This window comes from Vidua chalybeata, chromosome Z (genome assembly GCF_026979565.1).
Source record: "Vidua chalybeata isolate OUT-0048 chromosome Z, bVidCha1 merged haplotype, whole genome shotgun sequence".
In the NCBI taxonomy this organism is placed as follows: domain Eukaryota; kingdom Metazoa; phylum Chordata; class Aves; order Passeriformes; family Viduidae; genus Vidua; species Vidua chalybeata.
This window is the reverse complement of record NC_071570.1, coordinates 20643577-20669497: the sequence shown is the minus strand read 5'-3', so window position 1 is coordinate 20669497 and position 25921 is coordinate 20643577.

The following is a 25921-nucleotide window of genomic DNA, read 5'->3' as shown; positions in this document are numbered from 1 at the left end:
CTCTGGAAAGCACAGGGAAGCAATACAGAATTAAGTAAAGATAGATATATAGTCATAGAAAACATCAGAAAAAACATCATATAGCATGTGTCTCAGGGAGGTTAATTATTCTTTTAATTTCCTTTACAATGGACATTAGCATTCATTCCATGTAATAGCCCAAGAAAACCATTACTATAGGCCAAACTGGAATAAATAAAATTAGTAGTTATTGTATATGGATGGTTAAAGTGTAAAAAAAAAAAAAAAAAAAAAAAAAAAAACCCAACCAACCTAAAATTAACCAACCAAAAAAAAAAAAAAAAAAAAAAAAAAAAAGTCCAAATACAAAGTATTTCAATACAGGAGTCATTTGCAGATTATAGACTCATTCATTTGTCCTGATACAATACTACAGGTCTAGCAAGACTCCAGCATTATCAATTAGCTGATACACAGATAAACTTGGTAAATTTTTTTTTGCAATTACAGTCTTATATCTTTACTATAACATAACCTAGGAAAAAATAAAGTCTTGTACTAAAAAAATTATTTAAAAATGGTAGTTAGCTTTGTTGAAACTGACTTAACCTAAAAAGAAATAGAACCAGAGTTCTTTAGAATTTTGAAGAAAATATTGCATCACACTGCAGGTTCTCTAATTTAATTTTCTAATAAACTTAAGGTTCCATTTCAGCTGCATACACTCAAACCTCATATCATATTTGCACTACAGCTTGCTTATCACATCAACAGGTTTATTATTTTGCCTTACAGTTCATAAATTGACTCAAGAATGAAAAAATGGCTCAGAGTAAGATGCTCTCCTTGGTCCAATACCTTGAACTTCTCAGATGCCTTTGTACAGAGTACAGAAACAAAGCTCTCAGACCTTCAAGCATTTCAGCTACTGTATCAGAAATTGGGTAGTTTTGCCAGTAGCAGTAAAAAGAAAGGATAGCCATCAGGAAGTATTTTGCATGTTTTTCAGGAGCCAAAGCATGCTATTTTGGCCTGACCTGTTTCTAGGATAACCACAGAAGCAAATATGTGTTCCATCCAAGGAACTGGATACTTCGATGCTTTATTGCCACTTCAGCCATACTTTCCAGTATCAATAAAGATAACAATAACAAAATTAAAACCATAAGCAAGTAGTAAAATAAAACATATAATGAAATATTTAGCACAAATTTTACACAAGGTCATATATTTTGATGTGGTTATATCAGCATGAATAGCAAATGCTTCAATGACTAATATGGATAGGGCAGCAAGGAGGGCACACAGCAAGCTTGTTACTCTTAAATTAAACAGAGATAACTTTGGCATCTTCAGGGATGAACTTGCTAGAGTGGATGGGATAAAATCCTGGAGGGAACAGTGACCCAGGAATATTAAAAGATCACCTATTTCAGGCTCAGGAGTGATCTACCCCAACAAAAAGGAAGTCAGGCAAAACCCCCAGGAAACATGCATGGATGAACGAGTTCCTGGACAAACTCAGACAGAAAAAGGAAGCCTACAGACAGTAGAAGCAAGGACATGTAGCCTGGAACAAATACAGAAAGATCTTCCAAGATGCTAGGGATCAGTCTAGGAAAAGTAAAGTACTGACAGAATTAAATCTGGCCAAGGATGTGAAGGGCAACAAGAAAAGCTTCTTACAGGTATGTTGGTGATAAAAGGAAGGCTAGATAAAATGTGGGCCCTCTCTGAAAAAAAAAAAAAAAAGAAGAGTTGGTTATGGTTTTGCAGGACATGGAGAAGGCTGAGGAACTCAATAACTTTTTTCCCTTGGTCTTCACCGCCAAGTGCAGTAGCCACATTAACAAAGTTGCCAAAGGCTGGGACTGGACAATGAAGAGTGGTCTGCTGCAGAAGACTGAGTTTGAGAACACCTAAGGAACTTAGGTGACAAACTTAGGTGGCAAACAAGTTGATGGAAATTGAGGAGGGAACTGGTATATGCAGTGACAAAGCCATTAGCCTTTATATTTGACAAGATGTAGCAGTCTGAAGAAGGTCGCACTGACTAGAAAAGGAGAAAAATAAGCCCCGTTTTCAAAAGGGAAATATGAAGACCCAGGGAACAGGCCAGTCAGTCTCACTGCTGTCCCTGGCAAGATTATGGACCAGATCATCCTAGAAAATTATGCTATGGTGCATGGAAAGCAAAGAAGTGACTGATGACAGCCAGCAAGGCTTCACTAAGTGCAAATTGTGCCTGAAAAATCTGCTGGCTTTCTATGATGAGGTTACAGTGAGGGTAGATAATGGAAAAAACTACTAATGTCATCTACCTGGACTTGTGCAAAGTGTTTCACACTGTCCCATATGACATCATTGACTCTAGAGTAGAGAAACATGTATTTGATGGATGGACCACTTGGTGGATAAGGAATTGACTAAATCACTGCACTCAAAGATTTGTGGTCAATGACTCAATGTCCAAGTGGAGAACAGTGATGAGTGGTATTCCTCAGCAAATTCCTCCTGGTATTAGAGCCAGCACTTTTTAACATCTTTGGTGACATGGAGAGTGGGATTGAGTAAACCCTCAGCAAGTCTGTTGCCAGCACAAGCTCTGTGGCACAGCTGACACACTGTAGGGCAGAGATGTCATCCAGAGGGACTTTGATGCACTTGAGAGGTGGGCCCATGCAAACTTCACTAACTACAATAGAGCCAAGTGCAAGGTGCTGCACTGGAATGGGGGAAATCCCAAGCAAAGTATAGGGTCAGCTAAGAATAGATTGAAAGCATCCTGAGGAGGAGGTCTTGGGGGTGTTGGTTGACAGCAAGCTCAAACATGAGCTGCAGATGTGCACTCACAGCCCAGAATGGCAACCATGTCCTGGGCTGCATCCAAAGCAGTGTGACCAGCAGGGTGGGGAAGGGGATTCTGCCCCTCTGTCCCCTCTGGAGTGCTGCGTCCAGGTATGGGGCACTCAATACAAGAAAGATGTGGAGCTCTTGGACTCAGTCCAGAGAAGAGTCACAGAGGTGATCACACAGCTGGAGCGTCTCTCCTTTGAAGTTGTTCAGCCTGCAGAAAGAAGTGGAAGTCTTTTTGTGGCCTTTCAGTATCCAAATGGGGCCTACAAGAAGGCTGAAGAAGGACTTTTCACAAGGGCCTGTAATGATAGGTTGAGAGGGAATGGCTTCAAACTGAAGAAAATAGGTTTGTATTAGATACCAGAAAGTAATTCCTTACTTTAAGGGTGGTGAGGCACTGGAACAGCTTGCCTAGAGGAGCTATGGATGCTTCATCCCTGGAAGTGCTCAAGACATGGTTGGACGGGACTTGAAACAATTTGGACTAGTGGACATACATTTTAATGTGTATAAATTATTTGAACATAAAATATTTGAATATAAAATTGTTTATCTCCCTTATATTCCATCTCAGACAGGCAGTTATTTTGAGATAAAGAATGGTTAAGAATTCTAACTAGAGTTTTAACTTTAGCATAGCTCTGCTTGCATTTAGTCACAAGTGGTTAAAGAAATCCTGCATACCTAGAACACAAGTTTTGAGATTCTCAGAAGAGAGGAGCCAATAGCTTCAATTACTAGATTATGAATGAGAAAATGAATTGATTTTTCAAACTCTTAAGTGCTTTAAGGAACTGCAGATATTTCTCAATACAGTGGGTGAACATAGAAAGGTGCATTTTCAGATATCTCAGGAAAAGGATATTTGTTTCAAAATATTGTGCTGCTCATTTCTTATTCTTGTGACTCAATAATTTTAGGAAATTTTACCTCAAAGATATACTACATAGAATTAAAAAAGAAAATTAAAGAGAAATGGTATGCAAACACTGCATTTTATAGATAATTGAGGAAAAGGCAGAGGAGCTCTTTTAAATCATTAGCGTGTACTTAGAAAGAGGAAAACAAAAACACTATCTACAAATATTTATTTTTGAAGACAACTTAAAATACTGCTGTTGAAAGAGTATTATATAAATGCAATAATATGCAATGAAATATTTAACTAACACAGATCAACTGAAAAAATTATAAGAATTTTATGTATAACCACAATATTTATCCTGATGTTCATTTCCCCCCTTTGAATAGGATAGCATAGCTTTGACCCAATAAGAAAAAAAATTGACATAATGGGATCTAGTATACTTACTCTTTGAGCATTTTTTCAGTCCGTTATTGAACTAACTCTATCAATTTCCTTTTCTAACTTAAATTTTACTTTGATTAACAAAAACTGTGACTTAGTAGTAGTTTTTGCTTTAGTTTAGGCATTGAAAAATTCAGTGAAGTTGAAAAATTTCAATGAAACTTGACATAGTATAGTGGACTGTTCAACTAGCATTTTATAGCACATCTACTATGTTATTTTCATACCACTTTTGTGGACTTTGTCTTTTATCTTGCATGCTAATAAACTTAAATTTCAAAGACCATGATATATTAAATATTTTATGGTATTTTAAAAAACAAAGGTCACATGCCTTTTGCCTTAACTGGAGGTTATTAGCTTGGAATGAAAGACTACCAAATTACAGAGCTCATCCATTTAAATTGTTATTCACAAACCCAGAATTGTTATTTACTGTGAGAAGTGTCATGACTTTCAGGCAATAAAGGTGCAAATTGCTTACCCTAACAGTACATGGAACAGAAAAGAAGGGGTTTAATTTTAGTAATACTTATTTCAATAAAATCCTTTGAAACTGGCAGCAAGGGGTAGCAGAGAATATCTTTCCCTCTATTAAAAAAAAAAAAAAAAAAAAAAAACAGGAAAAAAATCCCAAAATAAAAACCAATAAAAATGTGTTCTTCACACTTTTTTATTCTTTATAACATATGCTAGTCCAAAAACATTTTAAATTTAATTTATTCATACATTAAATTTCAACAGACTATACTCATCATAGATGAGAAACTTCCTTTCATTTTATTGTTACTGACACAGCAACAAAATAATCTCAAAAAAACACCACATTAAAGAAAGTTTGATACACTGAACCCAGAATCTTTACCAGTCCTTGGAGAACAGGCAAAAAGCCTGGAGTGAGACTGACATATAATTGTTAATAAAGAGTCAGCTTACTGAATACTCAAGGAAACCAGATATAAATTAATCTCTGTGCCCTAAGGAATGCACCCAAAAGCCAGCAATGCAGGGCCTCTAATTTTTGAACAAACATAACCACTGGAAGAAGTGCTTGAGAACTGAAGGATAGCGCATCCCCTTACCTTCAACTGGGGCAGGAAGGAGGATTCAGGGAACTACAGGCCCTCCTGGTCTTACCTCATATGTGGCAAGATGGTAGTACAAGTAATCCTGGGAACTCTTGCCAGACACCAGAGTTATCTACAGGCGATCAGGAGTAGTAAACCCAGATTCACCAAAGGGAAGTCATGCTTGACTTATCTGATAAGCTTCTACAATCAAATCACAAGTTTCTAGATGAGGGGAGAGGAGAAGATATTGTCTACCTTGAATTTAATAAATCTTCTGATACCTTCTCCCGTAACTTCCTCATAGTAGAGAGGAAATGGAACAGGCTGGATGAGAAGACAGTGCGATGGGCTGAGAGCTAGCTGTGTTAACAGGTATAAACAACAACAAAATATAGGAGTAATGAGCACCATACCCCAGGGGTAAGTACTGGGTCCAATCATATTCAATTAATTATTAATTATCAATTTCTTATTGTTCAATTTATTATTAATTATCTGGATGATAAGGCAAAGTATACCCTTAAAAGGTTTGATTATGATGCAGGACTGGGAGGGAAAGATACCATGCCAGAGGGCTGTGCAGCCATCCAGACCTCGTAAGACTGGAGAAATGACCTGGTTGATAGCAACCTCATACAGTTAAATAGAAAGCAGTGAAAAGTTCTGGACTTTAGGAGGAATAGTGTTAGGCATACCGGATCCATGATAGGCATTATTCTTTAAAACTCCTTTACAGGAAAGGCTATAGGGATCAGATTTAGATGTGGAAATAGCAATGTGTCCACAGGACTAAGAAGGCCATAAAACCTTTGTAGCGATTAGGTCGGGCACTGCAAGCGGGTCAGGGGAGGTGGTCTTTCTACTCTACTCAGCAGTAGTGAGACCACACTTAGTGTATTCTGCAAACTTTTGATTTCCCCAGTACAAGAGAGATATGTAGCTACCAGAGTGTATCCAACAAAGGGCCACAAAGACAACTCAGGGGCTCAAGAATCTCTCCTATGCAGGAGGGCTGAGAGAACTGGGAATGTTCAGCCTGGAGTAGAGAAAGTTTAAGATGATGCCTTTAATTTGTGCAAATATATGGGGTGCTGGTGTAAAGAAATTTGAGGCAGGTTGTTTTCAGTAGTGGCCAGCAGCACCACAAGAGACAATGGGCACAAACTGAAACACAGGTACTTCCATCTGAATACCAGGAGGCACTCTTTTTGCTGTGAAAGTGGCTAAGCACTTGCACAGGTTGCTCAGAAGGGTTGTGAACTCTTCTTGAAGCTACTCAGAAGCTATTGAACATGATCACAGCCAACTTTCCGCAGGTAACCCTACTTTAGCAGGGAGGTTGTAGAAGAGCCTCTTCCAACCTTCAACTATCCATTTCTGTGATTCTCTTGTTTAGTGATTCTGTGAAACCCTATGATTTTAATAATTACAATAAACTGATCATCAACATTTGTTACACATATGCCATGTGAACCTTGACCTATTTTCCCACATTTAAACTCAGTATATTGCTAAATAACTAACACAAGGGATACAAATAACATGTTTCAGTATCAAAATACACACTAGTTCTCCCAGTCACTGTGAATATAGAACCTAGCTTATGCATAATAATGCTAAGCTAGGTCAGATTCACAGCATCTCACATCTGCTAAAGGGCTGTATGAAATAAATGAGTTTATGGAAGGTTATTTCTCACTGACATACTATTTTACCTTCTGGCAATACAGTTTTAGCTTCTGGCAATTGCCATTTAGGGACAGATAATAGGTAAAAGTTAATAAAGCTGTACATGAGGTTGTAATTTGGAAGAGATACCTGGTATTTGTTGTTACTTCTATCCAATATTAGTAACTAATACAATGTATTTAGTAGTGTGTAATTTTCTATGACTGCTTACTTCTACTTTAAAATATTTGTGCAGGTTTCAATCCTAACTATTGAAATAATAAGTCATTAATGGTGACTGACAAGCAAGGGGTATCTAAAGATAGGTTCCTGAGAATAAAGGAAATAAGTTTCAAATAGAAGCAATTGTCATTTTTTTTCAGCAAAATGGGCTTTTGAACATAAGAAGAGGGAGGAGAGGGTTAATTCAGTGATAAAATTAGAAACAGGCCAGTGAATAAAGAGCTTACTGATCAGAATCAGGGAAAAAAAGAAACAGCATTTGCCAAAATGCAAAATACAAAATCCTTTTTCTGCCACCTTTCTAATCTTCTTTTGATACATTGACCCCATATGAATCTTCAAATTATTTTATTTCTACGTATCTCTAGTTACATGAAGAAACAAGGAATCTCAATACTTGATAGCAGACAAAATACTCTTTCAGTGTCAAGTTAATTAGAAGTTCTTCAAACAAGGGACTACTGATTCTGGATAAAAGGCAGTTGAAACACATAAAACAAGAACATACTTTCTTGCTGAAAATGTGAATAAGCAAAAATAAAAACAGGAAAGGATACAGACTAAGAAAAATGTTATCATTTTCATACCTAATGTTAGTATTTTATGTATTTTTACTGCATTTCAATGTATGCATACAGAAATTGTTTCAAAAATGTATGAAATAGTTTACTCCAGCTTTAAACTTAAAAAGCCCCCTTGCTTCAACACAGTAAGTTACATACTATTGGTATAAATTAAAAAAAATTATATACCTCATTTAAATTTCCTCATGCTGAGGAAATTCAGTTTAAATTATTAGAATAAAAGGAAGTAGATTTCAAAATAGGAATTATGATCTTCCAGAATTCAGTCCTCCAGATTAAAAAAAAAAAAAAACCCAAATAACTAACTGATTTAAAGTCTTGTGATAGAAGTGGTGCGTACTAATTAGATAAATGCTACAAAGCAGGTCAAGATTTGCAGAGGACATCAACATCCATGAGGGAAGTGGAAGGAGTTAAACTCAGGAGGATCTAAAATTTCAACTAACTAAAGGAAAATAAATAAACCCATTTAAAACTGGGGTTTTTTTAGGTCAAAATCACAGAAACATTTAAAGAGATTCTAAAAACATCCAGTCATATTGAAAATGACGTCTTATTTTTATTTTTCTAAAAGATCACTCATAGTTCTACAGTGATCATTCACTGATCACTCATCATTTTCAATTCTAAAATTCTGACAGATACTATAAAAGAAAAAATAAGGAAATTAAGAACTATGTTTTGGAAAAATGAGTTAAAGTTATTTTAGACTATTTTTGAACTCTCTCTCTCTCTCTCTCTTTTTCTCTCTCTCTTTCTCTTTGTAGTGTTTTTCTTGTTCTGTTTAAGACCAGATGGGTTCTTTTTGTTTCAGCCTGAAAAAATAGAATTTTAAATAGATGACAAAATCAGAAAAACATTGTATGTATTCAAAATTACTATAGCTTCATATAAAGTGTTAAAGCACACAGCTTTGTACTGGAGGGCATCTTTATCTGAATTTTGCAAATATCTGTTTTTCCTTTTTGGCTTATTTGGTGTTTCCCATGATAAATGCATACATTTTTGAGTTAAGTCAAAAAAAGAGGGAGATATAGAAATTATCTCTATAGAAACATGCAACTGTGGAAGAACCTCTTGGTACCAGAGTAGTGCACTATTGCAGACTCTCAAAAATATTATGAAAGTGGATCTTTGTGCATAGTTTTCAGGAAAGAGCTCTGGCTTCTAATATACTTTACACCCTTATAGGAGGAATAAGGGATATTAAATTGATTTTGATGGTATTATGCAAGGTTCAATATCTCATAACATCATTTAAACTCAAAGACAGGGAGAAAAGCAAATTAGACATTTCATAATTATGGAAATTCTTTCATATTCAAGGCTGAGTTGACCAACATACTTTAAGTATCAACCACATGTAAAAAAGAAAAGGAAAAATCCCACACCAATACAAAAATCCCCTACCACAAGCATCAAAACTTTAACCTTTTTACTAAACTCTTGGCTATTTTGACAATCCTTTGAAAAAGACTCTTTGTATTAAACATATATATCTGGCCCGCTAATTCTTCAAATAACAAGCAAAACACAATATGCAAGAAAAGATTTTTCCAAAATGTTAACAATACAAAAGATTTTATCAGGTCTTTGAGCAGTACTTTGATGCTTAAAATAAAGATTTTTGTGAGGTAGGAGACAAATGCAGGCTCTGTAGGTGAGAATACATTTTTGAAGGAGACATGTTCAGTCATCACTAAAAATTGGCTGTTTTCTGGATTCTATCCAGGATTTATACTGAATCACTTGTACACTGCTCAAAGGAACAGTAGCTTCTACTACTAATAGAGCATTAAGGGCTTTAACTTTGAATTAATCTCAATTCTTGTGCAACCGTTAGAACACTTCTGCACAAGTGTTTTATACTGAATTGTAAATTTTCTAAAATTTGTTTAACTACTGTTTGGGGAAACAGTAGATCAACTTACTTTCAATTTACTTTTTGGATCAAGATTAAGTCTAGGGAAGAGTGAAGTGAATGCTAATTTTTTTATATGCCAGCAATTACAACAGTAAAAAGGAACTACATTTTAAGAGCCCCAGCAGATTTCTTAACATAGTGTGCATGATCAAGCAATTCCCATGAACAATTCGAAAGTCATATTATACAAAGGCCCTAGTGCATTTTTCAAATTTAATAAAAAATCAATCTTACACTGTTTCTTTTGAGATCATTAAAAATGATTCGTTATGTTACATATTCATCCATTATACTTATCACATAATTCACAAGCATTACAGACATGTTAGCCCTGTCCTGACCACTGATAAGCATGTCACTTTGAAGAAATGGGAGTAAATTTATCTTTTCAACAGAATTTTCAATTTATTTAACAAACTATCTCAAAAGATTGCTTATTTTAATTAATTCAGGGCTTTTCTATATGGATAATATAGGACTGTTTAGAATTAAAGTCAGAACTGTGTAACGATATCCCAAAAAACGAGATGTGCAGATATTGGTTGGTATAAAAATAATAATCACATATTTTTACTAAGATTTATTAACAGATACAATTATTGCCTATTACAAGCCTTGTACTTAGGAAAGAGTGACAACAAAGGCAGTTATAAAGAAGATACCCATTTATGGAATGCAATGATTATACATTCTAATAATAAAAGTCCTACTCTTTCACCACAGAAACTCAAGTAATTCTGTGCTGTAATTCTGATTATATTACAAACAAATTAATACTATGTTACTTAATACATGGTTAAAGGTAGACATTTTTGTCTTTCAGAAGTATTAATTATGGATTGTGTGTAATCTCAACTTCAACAGATAATGGATTACATCAAATCTATATAGATAACCATAAAGGTTTATTTTGAGGTTTGTGTTCATATATTCTCATAAACACATAAAAAAGCATATGCATTATAAAAAAAATATTCATGGAGAATATGCAAGCAAAGCCTTCAGATGAATTTCAGAATCTGTACTATTTCTTCTGGAAATGAATAATATAGCACATAAAATATCAGAGCATCTTTAGCAATTAAAGAATGCTAAGGAAGTTGTCCTGGATCATTTCACTGATGTCTCTCATGTTAAAATCTAGAAAATAATAAGCAAAAGAAAATCAATAAACCAATAACACAAAAAACCCTGGAACCAATAACACAAAAAAAACCCCAACAAATCAACCAACCAACCAACCAACAAATTAAAAAAAAAAAAAACACAAAAAAACACAAAACAAACAAACAAACAAACAAACAAAAAAAAACCCAAAAAAACCCAAAAACACCCCACAATTAAACCAAACCAAAACATAAAAATAAAATTAAAAAAAAAAAAAACAGCCAAAAAAACCCTAGAGAAATTCCAGCTCATGTTTATCTGGACATTTCTTTCTTCTTTCAAGAGAAGAAAGAAAAGGGAAAAAAAAATGTAATTTATGCATGGATAGAAAAGGAAGTAAATTAAGAATGTATACTTCAGTGGAGGATATGGTGAGTATTGTAGCAATAGTCCAAAAATAGTTGTTCACTTAGAAGTTCATTACTACTTGATGATATTCTCCAAAACTAATAACATGGAAAAGCCTATAAACAAACAAGGTAATGAAATGAAATGAGCTTAAAAATGGATTATTTAAACTTCCAGTGTTTGGAGTAAGATTAAGAGCCAAATAATTTTTCCCTGCTAAAACTAAACACTAAAACTAATATACTTTGGTTTTAATAACCTCTTTCAACTACAAGTCTTGACGTATCTCAGAAAGATAGATGTTAGATGTAAAGGTAGTCAATACAGTAATCTTTTGTGAAAAACAGCAGAATGTTGTGCACTGTACTATTTTATCCAAAATCATTGCTGTTTAGATCATTCTGTTAGCTGAGCTTTCTAATTTAAGGACCAGCATTGGTACTTTTAAACAACAAAATAATCAGTGTGGAAACTCAGATACTTAAAGTGCCATTGGTCACTCACCTACTGGCAATATCAGATGGGAGATTCAAAAGTTTTAATAATGAGGTAAATTCCTACATCAGTAGAACTACAAAATTCGCAATAATTGCTATTTGTCTAATACAGTAAATAAAGACTGGAACATTGTATATTATTCTAGGTAAATTTACAGGGCTTGCCTCTCTAGGGAGGAAAAAAAGTAAACAAATATAAAAGAATGAAAATCTGCAAAACAATTAAATGCCTCTAACCCTCCTGAGCAGACTTTCTCTTTTTTATTACTCGTTAATATTTCCAATTATTTTTTTCCTTAAACAAAAACGAAACCCATATTGTCAAGGTCTAATGGAATGTAAAAGGAGAAAATTTTCTGCTTTCACAGAAGGTTTTACCAAATGGTTTCAATTTTCTTATTCTTGGTGCCTACTGTTGATGCAGGAGCACAGACTGACACAAGTAAGTTTATTAGCATAAAATTCTCTCTTATTTACATGTTTAGATGATGTACTATGTCAGCACTCTAACGATGCTTTGTACAGATAATCCACTTTGGAGAAAGGATGACAGGATTAGTAGTGCAGGAACTGGACTAACAATTCCCTGTAATTAACCCTCTCTTTTCATCACTTTTAACATCCTTATTTTAGTGGAGCATCCTGTGGATCTACAACAAATTTTTCTGTCTATTTACTCAGCGTTGCTCACTGCTTCTATTTGAAGATAAGAAATAAATCATAATGAGCATAAAGATTACTAAATTTTTGATTCTCTAACGGAAAATGATGGAAATTAAGGAGTATAAATTTAAGAATGTTTAAGTATCCACTTTTTCCAAGATGTAATGTCGAAATTGCTTAGTAATGAAGCAATTCACTGAGTTTTAGTAAAAATTTATTTTCTATGAAATTTATTTTCTATGAAAATTATTTTCTATTACTCTTATCTGTTTATTGTTTCAAAAGAATTCTTTGTCTCTAATTTTCCTCTATACAATGTCACAAGCAGAGAAAATTTCAAGTTAGGCATAAAGCTGTCACACCTTAATGATTTCATACCCACGGCCTCCTAGGCTGTGCTTGGGCTTCCTAGCCCATAAAGGATAGGGAATAGTGAAAATGTATTTTTGTATAGATTGCCAGAAAATTTTGAGGAAAAAAAAAATTGAGGGTCGCTAGGAATTACAAAGGCAGTGAAACTAGTAACGTCTGCACTAAAAAAATAAACCTCAAAACAAAGATGTCAAAATATTCCAGCATTTGTAATCTCTGTAAGTCTGAAATATCACGGAAATTGCTAGACTCTCTAACCTCAATATATGGATCTGAAGTTACAGAAATTAAATTTGTGTGGTGTATTTTCTTCTACTCCACCCTGGAAATCGCTATTAACATCAATTGTAACTGTATGTACAGATTAGAGACCCCATGCTGCAGATAATAAAATGTTCATGCACAAATGGGAGGAGAAGGAAACCCTTATAATAATGTTAGGAGCTACTCATTACAAATTGGAAATTACAGACCAGATGTTTTTAATCTATTTTTCCACACTGGGTTTAAACTCAGAACAGCAGCACATTCACAGTAGAAAGGATGCAGATTATATAAAGCTATCACTTATTTTTCAAGCATTGAATGCCCTTTCAGGAAAAGAATACAACCTACAATACTTAGATAGGTCCCTTAATTCCAGATAATTCTTCCAGGGTTTTTGTGGTGAGAGAGCAGAGTGGGTTTTTTTTTCTAGTCACTGTTCTCCACCTCCTCTTCCCTAATGCAACAGAGAAAGGGATATGCTAAAGTTCTCCTATGTATTGGTTGCTTAGTTTTTCTATTTTGTTTCTGCATAGCTATGCCTTTTCCTTCCTCTATGTCATATACTTCTGTTTCAGATGTTCGGCCAACATCTTCTAATTTCTTATATCTGTTTTTATTTCCCTGTTTCCTTACCAAACACAGACAGACACCTACGTCAATGAGGAAACTAAATTAACTTCCTTTCTATTTTCTTAGCAACAGCAGAGGGTGGGGTATATGGTAAGGATGATCATGTGCTCGACTTTTGACTTAGTAAACATTCCCTTTTTGTCTTCTAGAGAAGAAAGTATTCACTTTCCTCTCATTCCATAACTACTCTGAGAATCGATCTTTCATAACTGTTTCTTTCCAAAACCTAATATCTGCAAAAGGGTTGACAATAAACTCAGAACACAGGCTTGGATTGAGCATAATGATACAGAACACAAATTGGTTTGGACTGACAGAAGCTAAAAAATCATTTTGTCCCTTCAAAGAATCAAAGTGTATTATTTGTATATATTTGTAATGAAACGGAGGCTTTGTATCAAAAGCTGAAGAGACGCAGCATTGTAATGCTCTCTAGACATATGCATTGTTCCTGAAATCATAATTTCAACTTGCTTTTACCCTGATCCAATGTCTCCTCAAGAATGTCATCAGAGGAAAGGAGAACCAACGCTTTGTAAACTTACAATCCCCAAGAATCTATGACAGGTATGTCTTGAGCTGACCCCCATCTGCTAATGCCTGGGCTACATTCATAGACCATATATCAATGGTTAGCCTGGCAGAGCTCATATCCTTTGGTAAAGTCTCAGGATAAAATAGAATTACTGTATAAGTATTCACACTTCTTTCTACATGGCAGTAATTGGTCTTTGCAAATAAAGATGAGTTTATATGAGTTACTACCTTTGGCACATAAAGTCCTTTATTTTCCATATATCATAGAGGCCAGCATCAAAGAGACTTTTCTCTATAATAACTCTATTCTAATTATAGCTCCTATATTAAAGCTCCTATATAAGCAAACCAATTTGTCACAATTTGTGTAGGAATATGCTGATGCAATGCACAGAAGGTACACGGTACACTCTTTCCTTCTTGTGAAAATATTATGGTTGTAATGGAGTTGTTATTCCAGATAACTCTCAAGACTAAGAGAGTAATTATTCCTCAAAAACTCAAAGTTATTCTGCAACTATTTTCTGGAAATATTATCTGGTCTGTAAAATTAAATATATGTATCGGATTTTTTAATTAGTATTAATTACTTGCATCTAAATGTTAACAATTCTTACATCCTCTTAATTTTTAAAATAACACATCTGTCCCATTTTAAAATGCTATTTACATCACGCAGATGTTCTGTATCCACTACAGTTGTTGAAGTTCTACATGTGACCTCCCTATTGTGTGAAGGAGATAGATCTAGTTTTAAAAATTACTTAACTGTGAGTTTCATGTACAATCACTGTCTACCACCCCAGGGTCAATAATAATTTTTCTCAGTTCTATCCTATCTTTAGTAAATTAACTCCTTTCCAAATTTTTCTTATACAGAGGTTGTTCCATCAATGGAAGCATCTTGGTCTTTCTGAATGTGAGCCCCCTTCTGTTATACTCTACCTTCTTGGAAATCACAGTTCTGTGCAGCTCTTAAGGTGCAAATCAAGTGTAGGTTTGAAGTATAATATAATTAATATAATATAATATAATAATATAATATAATATATAATGGGAGTGTTTTTAAAAATGTTTTGGGGGTTGCTTTTTTTTTCTTTTCTGTTCAACTTTACACTTTATAAAGCTAACAAACCATTCTCACCTGTGCGGAGGCAGAGACCACAAACATCTATGTGCCTCTGCATGTGGGGCAGATATTCTCTGCTATTCCTCTATTTCACTGTATGGTAAAAACCACAAGAATGAATGAAAATTTCCCAAGAATTTAGCATATCTTTTTTGAATCATATCTTGCTGAGTAAGGACTTCATGAAATGTAGTCCTTACAGACAAAAAGATGATTAAAAATTCATATTAAATGTTATATCTTTGGACTTCCAGAGTGATGAAAGGATCACTTGAGGTGGTCTGTATTACTGAATATTTCACTAAAAAGTTGAAAGAATGCACTCTGCAGTCTTCACTGTCTAGATGAAAGCACCTAGAAACTAAAAGCATACTTATATAAAATTGCCACGCAGCTCCTGAGCATGATATGTAACAAGGAAGGGATATAATACATAAATCTTCAGCAACAATGAAATAGAAACAAAGTATTTTAGTAAAGAAAACTTTTTATATTATATACGTACACATATATCCTATATATCCTATATATCCTATATGCTACAGAGAAGACAAATTGCCATGAAATACAGTGCCTTCATTTTTTTGTGAATTCAAACTAATCTGAAGTACATAAAAACTAAAAATCTGCTGATAATGACTCAAAGTATAAAATCTTAATGCTAGCTTAAAATACTGAAAATATGTATTATGATGAACATGCACTTGCAGTTCAGTTTATCTATTTTAAATATAGAAGATCCCCTGCGATTCCTTTTTTAAAAAAAGATCCAAGAAAAACAAAATTCTAAAGAACAGAACAAATTCAGAGACTCAGTGTCTCATGTAGGTGATAAAATACTGTGAAATTCATATACTGGTTGAGGTATTTTTAAAAGAATGCTGCCATCAATGATCCAGATCTTTATCTCTGTGGTTTAAAACAGGCTGAGTTACTTTTCTTTACTAGAACAGCATGTTCTACTATTACTAGTAAAAGTAATATTAGTAAAATATTACTATTTTACAGAGAAGATGATTTTTCATTTTACGCTAGAAAGCATATTTGTTATATGACTAAAAATCTTTGGCTATGCATACATTAAAAAGGTAAAATGTAGTGAATTGCACTTGTATTGTTCCAGTAAAATCTAAAATAAGTGGAATAATAGACTACATAGTGAATTAACTCTATCTCCTGTTTTACTTGGCTCCCCCCTCCCATTTTATCAGAACAACTGTTAAAAAATCCCTGTTGCTTTCAACAGATATTATTTGTCTGTAAGTGAAAAAGACCACATTTTTTTCAGGTGTTATTCAGGACATGTGTAAAAAATGTCTCAAAAAGCTATTCAAAATGCATACAGTTAATTTACATTAGTAGGAATAAAGGTAAAGTATACTTTGGATGCGAACATGCTGGAAGTTTCAAACCTTTTTCATCACTGTGTAAAAAAAATAAAATAATTTTTTTTTTTATGTTGGTCCTCAAACTCATTGTTGAGAAAAAGGAATAGTTAATTAGAAACAGACAGTCCCCTAGCAATAATTATTATATAAATCAAAAATCTAAAAACTTTTTATTACTTAATCCATAAGAAGTTCCCTCATGTAACTGAACTCCAAAAGCACATTTTTTTTTTGTCTAATCATGTGTGAATGTGTAAATACTTTGACAGAGAGTGGTTACTTTCAAAATTTCTGTAACTAAGCTCCTTGAGAAAATATAAAATTTATTAAAATTCTAAAAAAAGAAAACAACATATTGGAAATAGCATTTTTGCATTATTCTAGAACTTTAATAAAAATATTGTGGTTATGGAAAATTTAAATTACAGTCAGTACAAACAAATGAAAAGAAAAATAATTGATCTCAACTAATTAAGTTTACAGATTAGTAAATCCCTGTTTCTTTAATAGTGTATATGAAACTTTTTAATAGGAACCATATAGGATAAAACAGAGTTGTGGGCCTGATATCCCACAGTAAGTATTGCATAAGAAAATGTCTACTTTAAAAATATTATTAGAAAGTTACACAGTCTGTACACACACAAAAAAAAACCCCTCTTTTATATGAAAATCCTGTCTAGATTTTTTTTTATCTGACAAAGCAATGTGCACAGAAAATTCTTTACACTGTACTGTTTATTCACATTGCCTATATCATGCTGGATGTTTGAAAGCCATAGTTAAAGCAGTGAAAATGTTGAGCATGACTGTATCAATCTCAAAGAAATTTGTAACTGTGTATGAAGCATGTGCTGCATTATACCTGCTTTTCTTCTAGACTTTTAGAGACAAATGTTTTCATCCCTGTGCCTCAGTCATTTTAAATTCCTTTTTTATTTATAAAGTTCAATTTCCTTAGCATATTCTACATATCTACATGTCTACATACATCTATTCTACAAATCTACAACAAGGGAAATTATTTCACTCTTCTAAAACCTAATAGGAAAGAACCAAATGAAATTATATCATTCAGAACATATATTTTGGGGAAAAAAATAAGAATGGCTGTGTCAGGACAGTGATTTACAAGTAGAGAACTGAGTTGGAATCACCCTTCTGGAAGAGTTCTAACAGTTTGGCCTATTCTAAATAGATTATATTTGAAAAGAAATAGTAGAGGTCTTCCAAAGTTACTGACGACTTCACAAAAAAACCAACAACAACAAAACAAAACAAAACAAAACAAAACAAAACAAAACAAACAAACAAAACAACAAAAAAACCCCAAACAAACAAATAAAAAACCACACAAACAAACAAACAAACAAACAAACCCAAAAAACCCACACAATTACAAAACAATTTCTAGCCACTTATACTTTCCTTCCTTGACAGATGTTCTGTAGGACAAATAGTTTTTGCCATACAGAAATAAATCAAGTTAAAACATTTATTTCCTTGCCGAATGCTGCTATGAAGCAACACCAACTGATCTTGGCATGCTCATTTAGCTCAGGATAAAAACAAAGTGAAAGCATCAGAGGGACTGAGCCAGTCATGAGGAGGAATTAGTCTTCATCAACCCAAAGATTTTTCCATTGACTGGTAAACTGTCCTCCTGCTTTCAGCTTTGTTTATTTCCTAAGTTGCAATTCTAGAAGTTGTTTTCAAAAATTATTTTTTTCAAAGGCTTTTCTTCTTGAATGCTGGGTTTCACCTGAAGGTATCACAGAAACTGAATAAAATTTGTAAGAAATAAAACTTTGCCCAATAACAATTCAGAGTGATAGAAGTATGACCTCAACATAACTTCATTTTCTACGTCAATAATGTTAAAATTGGATAAACACAATAGCTATAGGTTTTCCTAAATAAATATAGCACAAATTAGTAATGCTTAAGACAGTGGCAGCATTTATGAAACATGATTTAAAAAATGAATACATGTAAGAACATATTGAAATACATATGCTTTTATGAAACAAGCGATGAAGACTACATTAAGAAACCTAAAAAATTTGTTCATATTCACTAGACAATAAAATAATACAGTCAAGATAAGGAAATTCTGATTAACTCGGTATAAAAAAAAGAATCTGTATGGATTTTCTTTGATCAATCTCTTTGGTATTTGGTTGCTCTGAGTCAATATATTTCCAAGTTCTGACTTGAATTTAAAAAAAGAAAGAACAGTTTTGCATGAAATTTATTTTCAGACAATCCTCTATTAGTATTTATCCTTCTTATAGACCATTCTTGTTTCAGGATAACTTAGATATGATTTGAGAAGAGAAAAAAGAGAAAAAGGAAACACCAAAAAAGTGCCTAAAGAGTTAGGAGCAAAAAAAAAAAAAAAAAAAAGTCTTGTTTCTGCTGCTCTAGCAACCCTGATAAAAGTTACTTCACCAGAGAATTCCTTAATTCCTTATTCTAGATCAAAATATTAAAAAGAAAATATATCTGTGATGTAAGTTAGTGTGTTACTTGCAGTGGAAGTGATCTAAAAATCATGTAAAACTCAGAATAAGTGTAGTAGCTAAAATTGGACTGAACTTTGTAAGATAAAAGCATACACTCATCATCTGCCAATGTGCTATTATTCTGCCCGTACTAATTCTACTAAAATTCCTACATTAAATAACAGAGCAAGTAAGGTCTTCATGTCACACACACAAAACATCCTAGACTTTTTGGTCCAAGATAAGCTATGCTTTCTATCATAAAAGAGCTAAGGAAGAGAATAGAATTGCTCACAAATTGTATTTCACAGATGAAGTCAGACAAAGGTCAATTACTTACTGACATTTGTACAATTGCCAAATCAGGTGCACTTGCATTTTTTCAACTTTTCAGAAAGAGGCGCTAAGATGCAATAATATAACTAAGAAACAGTAATGTGCTCATGTTCTGTTTTCATTCTGGCACTAACGTTGATCTTGTTATTATATCCCATAAAGTATGTAAGGGATAATATATCTGTGATAATCACTTTACAGATGCTGTGATAGCATAATGTCATTCACTACAGAGGGAATCACATCACAGGAGGCCTGTACCTCCTGCAAAATTAGAAGGCTGCCTGACTACCAAACATTGTTGCTGGTGCATTGTGAGGCACAGGGGTTGTTTTAATGACTCAGCAATACACAAAGATAAGAATGTTTTGTGAAAAATGGTCTACCTGCCCTGAAGACAGATACATGGCATAGGCACAGAAACAACAGGAACTCCAGATTACAAAACAAACAAACTGCCTTCTGTCAAAGTTTCTTAATTTTTGGGGGTTTTTGTCCTGTTTGTAATGTATATAATAGTTGTGTCATAAAGGATCCCTCATCATCTCAATGTCAGAATTTTGAGAAAGTTGTTTGGTATCAGAAATAGAACCATAAAATAGCATATCATTTGATGTAAAAATGGAAAAAAAAAAAAAGCCCTGAAGTTTGCAACAGTCTTTTCTCAATAGCTTCCTAATATTTACCTTCAGGTTGCACTGTGTCAGACTACTGTTGTCTCCCACAGAGTTACGTGGCCTGTATTTTTGAATAAATGCTGCTTTTCTTTTACCTGGGCATATATGTCTAATTCGTTGTTTTCCCATAGGGTTATATTAGCCAAGCAGGAAACTGGGTCAGCTTAAAATAATCCTGTGTGGTGCTGTAGGGGTGGAGATTGTTTGACATTTTTTCACATAAGCAAAATTATGTTTCTTACCAAAACATATAATAAACTGCTTTTATTTGTGTGCGGTGCAACTGTTCAAAGCACTCAGTCTTGTACTTGTCACTGACTCTGATGGTGCATAATATTTTTAGGCAGAATGGCAGGTAGAAAAGGAAATGAAAGTGGGTGCATATAGCTAACGTCATTTGTGGCAATGACTTAAACTGCTGATAATCTGTGACAACTGATTATTCCAGCTTGTTCCAATCACCACTGCTAAACTGTTAACCAGCACCTTGCCTATAGTATTTTCACATAGCAATTGTAAAGACATCAAATTTAACCTGATATTTCAGACACAAATTTTAGGGATACCACAATTCACTTGCTACTGGCAACTGGAAAATTATATAAACAAAAACTGAAATGGAAAATGTTATAGCTGATTATTATATCTCTGTGATATAATAATAAGATGCCAGTCTTATATGCCTGACCCCATCTAAATAACATCAAACTAAACACAAACATGAATAGCTTTGGATTACTATTGACTGTCTGAATATTTGTAATCAATTAATACTGTTCCAATACTTCAGAATATCTTTGGCTAAAATATTAATTGGGGGAATTGCACTTAATATAAAGCATTATTAGTGGTTACTATGAACTGTATTCTAGTTGTTCTTTTATGATTTTCATTAATTATTTAGAATCAAATAGTCCAAAAAGAACTCCAGAGTAGATTAATTGTAGATTAATTAAGATAACAGAAATGGTAGAAAATATGTAAATTACAAACAATTTCTTTAATTTGAGTGTTCTTAAAATTTATTTTTTAAATGTAAAAAATGCAATTCCCATCATGAAGGAGAAATCGTGATGTATAGAAAACATGTCTGTTTCCTCCTTCTGAAATGTTCTGTATACCATCAGAAAAAGAAATAAAAATAGGGTTTCTGCTGAAAGTATAACCAGACTACTTATCTTCTTTCTTTATACAGGTTTTTAAAATAGAACCACTATGAGTGAAGAGTCATTCATTGTATAAATTACAGAGTATCTGAAATTTAAGGTTAGTTATTAGAAGGAAAAGCTTTTTAGAAACTTCTTAGTATAATTCTTAAGTTCAACAGAAGTGGTAAAAGGTGGTAGAATGGTAAAATATGTTCAAATAATTCTCACAGAAAGCATCCTTAAGGCTAATCACTTTTTTTATGTCTAAGACATTTGTAAGCCATCTGTTAAATGCAGAAGTAATAGCCTGCTTTTCCAGTTTGTAACAGCACTAACTTTTAAGATCTTAAATACAAAATGCTAGGGAAATCTCCCAAAATACTAAAACTAAATAAACTGCATAAAATATGAGTGCTTGTAACATAGCAGTATCCCTTGTGCTATACTAGCCATAGTTTTAGTAGAAAACCTTCCATTACATCATCTACTGAAGAAAATGGATAAATGAAAAATGAAACCTCTAATACCCTGACTTTGCTGGTTAAGACACATACAGTTCATAAGATGAGCCCAGCAGGAATAGCATACCTGTAAATATTTTCATGGAAATTTGGGGAATAAGAATAATGAACCTGAACTAAGTTTAGCAAATACATTACATTATCACTGAAAGAAACAGCAAGAAGTTAAACTGTGGTTTACTCCTTTGACCATGCAAAACAGGGTTGGAGAGCAAAAACAACCCTTCCACAGCTAAACTTCACATTTCTCTCTCTTAGGCAAAAAAACAAACAAACAAACAAACAAACAAACAAAAACCCAAACCAAAACCAAACAAAAAACTGACTCAGTCTTAGCACGTACATTTCAATTTCCACAGTCCCACAGGCTTTGTGAGCAGGAAATACAGATTCTTACAGTGACTCTGAGGAAAAGGATTTAAGTGGCTCTTCCACTGTTGCATTTACTTTCATCTTTAGAACAAGGACAAAAGTGACCTTATGTAGGTACATAATATATATATTGCATCCTGGGTTTGGGTTCAGATTAGGGGTTCTAATATATGTTAGTCAGCTGGTCCTGTGTACCCCCATGTTCCCCCCGCGGTGGTCCGCTCCCAGTCACTTACCATTGGAGCATCCCCATGCCAGTCCTGTAACCACCCCCCTGTTCACTCCTGAGAGTTCTGTGTCTGTTACCCCATCAATGCATTCGCTATTTGTCCCGGAACCCTGTACACACCCCTGTCGTGTCCCCATTGGTTGCCGCAGTCTACGTCACTCCCCGATACCTGTCCTTATTGGGTGAGGGGGGCTTCCGCCCCCGTCGGTCCACCCCCTGTAAAACCCCATGCGTTCCTTTGTTTGCCGCCATTTTGTCCACGCAGTGCTAGGGAGTGGCCGCTGTTCTCCATCGCAGCTCCACGCGACAAAAAAGCTCTCCGGCCAACCGCAAGGACAAGGTGCGCCTTCCTTCACCTCTATGTCTCGTCCCAGCGTTGGCCACAGAGCGCGGCCAGCCCTACCCCGGTGCGCTGAACGCCATAGAACCTGGGCCATGCAGCAGCCCTGATTCAACTGAGAAGCAGGGCCATTTGCTGGGCTTTCCAGAGCTGCCAGGGACCGGGGAAAACAATGCAAAGCCGCGATATATCATCCTAATAATTATTCCATGACTGCACAGTATGACTGTATCACAGCTCTGCTATCGAATAGCTGCAATTGGTTAAATTTTGCAGTCTAAAATAAGTGAAAAAAAAAACAAACCCCTTAATTTATGCAATAGAAAAACATGTTAGACTAAATGGGGCACCTATGATGGCATAAAATCAGTCAAAAGAAAAAGCAGTATAAAGCAAAGCAAAGCAAAGCACTTCATGCTCTTATGATAGCTGAAATCTCATAGTTCTTTGTATCAGAGCTTGCACGATGATATTATTCCCCCTTTTGAGATCTTGAATTCAGGGATGCACTTACCTGACTGCATGAGAAGATTGGAAGTGTTTTCCTCCTATATGTCTCCAATTATCTGCTTGAATTTCAAGACTTCTGCAGTAAAGTGTCTGGCTTTTTCTGCCTCTCTCCAGCAGAATAATAGGAAGAAAAGTCAAGAGATCTGGATTCTGTTAAGTGTCATAACCTTTATGCAGGTTCTTTTAGAACTTGGCTGCTAAGCATCATTTTCAGGAGCAAAAATATGCACTGTTATCCAAATGAACTAGCTCTGTTGTGCTAGTTCTCACTTGGTTGTAGTGCAACCAGATGACAAGGTTTCAAATGTGTTAACTTGTGTGATAAAAAGTGTTGAAGAGATTTTCAGTCCCAAATGAGCTAACAAAACCACTCTTGTTTTTTGCTATTTATTTATTTATATTTAGCCCAAAGGATGGACTTTAACAATAGAAAAGTTTCCATATATTCATATCTATCTGAACAAGGACTCACAGTTCGAGTATATGCATGTATACTATTCTGGAAACATTTTGCAGGTATTCAAAATCAAATCAAATTGTTAATATATTTCTCAATTATGAAACACTGGTGAAGATTCTAGCACCCACTAATATATGCTCACATCAGGTTATAAAGGCCTATTTTTGCAAGCTAAGTTCCCACTTCTCATCTTTTATAAAATAAATAAGCATATCCCAGGGTTAGTTCATAAAGTGATGAGTGAAATACAACATGTAATGAAGGAGAGACTTTACAATGTTGTAAATATTACCATAAACTGAAGTCATAAATCCTTGTAATGTCTGTATATGCAAGATCTCAGCATCCATAAACAATCACAGAATCAGTATTAAAATATGCTGAGAAGATATAACTAGGAAAAACCTAAACCACTTATATTGAAAGGTGAAACAATGACAAATAAATTACTAACCTGATCTGTTTTGTTTCAGACAAAACAGCTTTGATTATTCTTAAAGGAAAAAAAATACTTATTGCTTTTAACAATATATTTAGGAGCTGGGGATCTTGTCCTCCATAATTCAGTTAACAGCTCAGAGTTGTTTGCAAAAGAAAAAAAAATAGTTGTCAAAGTTGCAAAGTTTACACATTAAGATTTAGTAAAAAACCTCCTCTGAAAGAAATAAATGAGAGTTTTAATCTCAAATACCCTTTCCATGTTGTTACTCAGGTCACAAGATTGCCTGAATGCATGATTATAAAATACATGATTCATAGCTTACTGTTCATGGTATCCCCACTCACTAGAATATTTAGGTACTAATTTTTCACTATTAAATTTTGAACAATCAGTTTGGATAAAAATAAATAAATAAAGTGTGCTCATTTTTTGAGTAAATTGTTGGAAAAGCCCCCAAACAAAAGAAGGATCATCAGTGGCCAGGCTTGTATTGTTTATCTAAATAACAGATTTAATGAAACCTGATTTTGTATCTGTTTATTACCCAACAAGCTGCATCTGTTATTATCTCCACCTTAGAACCATGCCATAATATTATCTGGTGCTCAATCCTACAACATTTGTCACAAATGGAGTTTCTTGTCACATTTATTAAGATCATACAAGGAGAGAGGTGAGTAAGAGGAAGCTGTGGAGTGACAAGACAGGAAGGACCCTGGATTGTTTCACGGGGCTCCCTTGTCCAGATGTACAGCTGTGCTTAGAGACAATGAGAGAAATTTCTGGAAGATCCACCATTAGAAATCTCTCACCTGCTTATTCCATGACATCACAGGGACCTCTAATAAGTTAATGCTAGAGGAATCTAAATTTCAGCTCTACTTAGTGAAATTGGCATAGCTTGAAAATTATTGGGAGACGGTGAGATTGGGAGAAAAGAATGAATGTCTAAGAATCTTTTCTTCAAGGAATGAAAGAAACACTTTAATGCTAGCAAAGTAATTGCTCTCTCATTCTATAAGGTCACCTATGGCTATTAAACTACCTAAACAGTACCATTATAGTAATTAAGTGTTGAACATGCAAGACAACTGCCCCTTGAACACGGTCTCTTTCCCACCTTTATATATACCTTTTGGGTATATATAAAGAATAATAAAATTAGCCGGTCCTTTATTGGAACACATAACTTCCACAAACCTTTTCCTCCTGTTGTCACCACAGTCATCTGACACAAATAATATAAAATTAAACTTTATTTCATGCCACCATTAATAAATTTAATGGGTTTACCTTTAATTACATAGATAAATGAACCTTTTCTCTTTTTTTATGGTACTGGCCACAGAAAGACAAATACATTCATCTAAACCAAATATAATTGTCTGAGATATCTTTCAGAGATAAAAATAGATTGTGGTGCATTACATTTCCATTAAAGACAGAATGGGAACAATGTGATATATTTTAAGTTCTGAATGTCTACAGCTGAGTTGAACTTGTGAGTTACAGCTGAGGAAAATACAACTCCTGAGGTTGTTTTGCCAAGCAGAATTTTAAGATTAAATGAATATTAATACATAATATTTAGTTTTCTTTTATTTTGCCAATAAGTGTAGGAGACAATACAGCATAGCTTGAGCAACTTCTTTCCTTCTATTGTAATATAGGAAAATTGAACAAAGAAATTCACTTATATGAGACACTGCCTATTTTTCTAGCTTAACTTCATTGAGAAACATATATCATATACCTTAAATTGTCTGTGT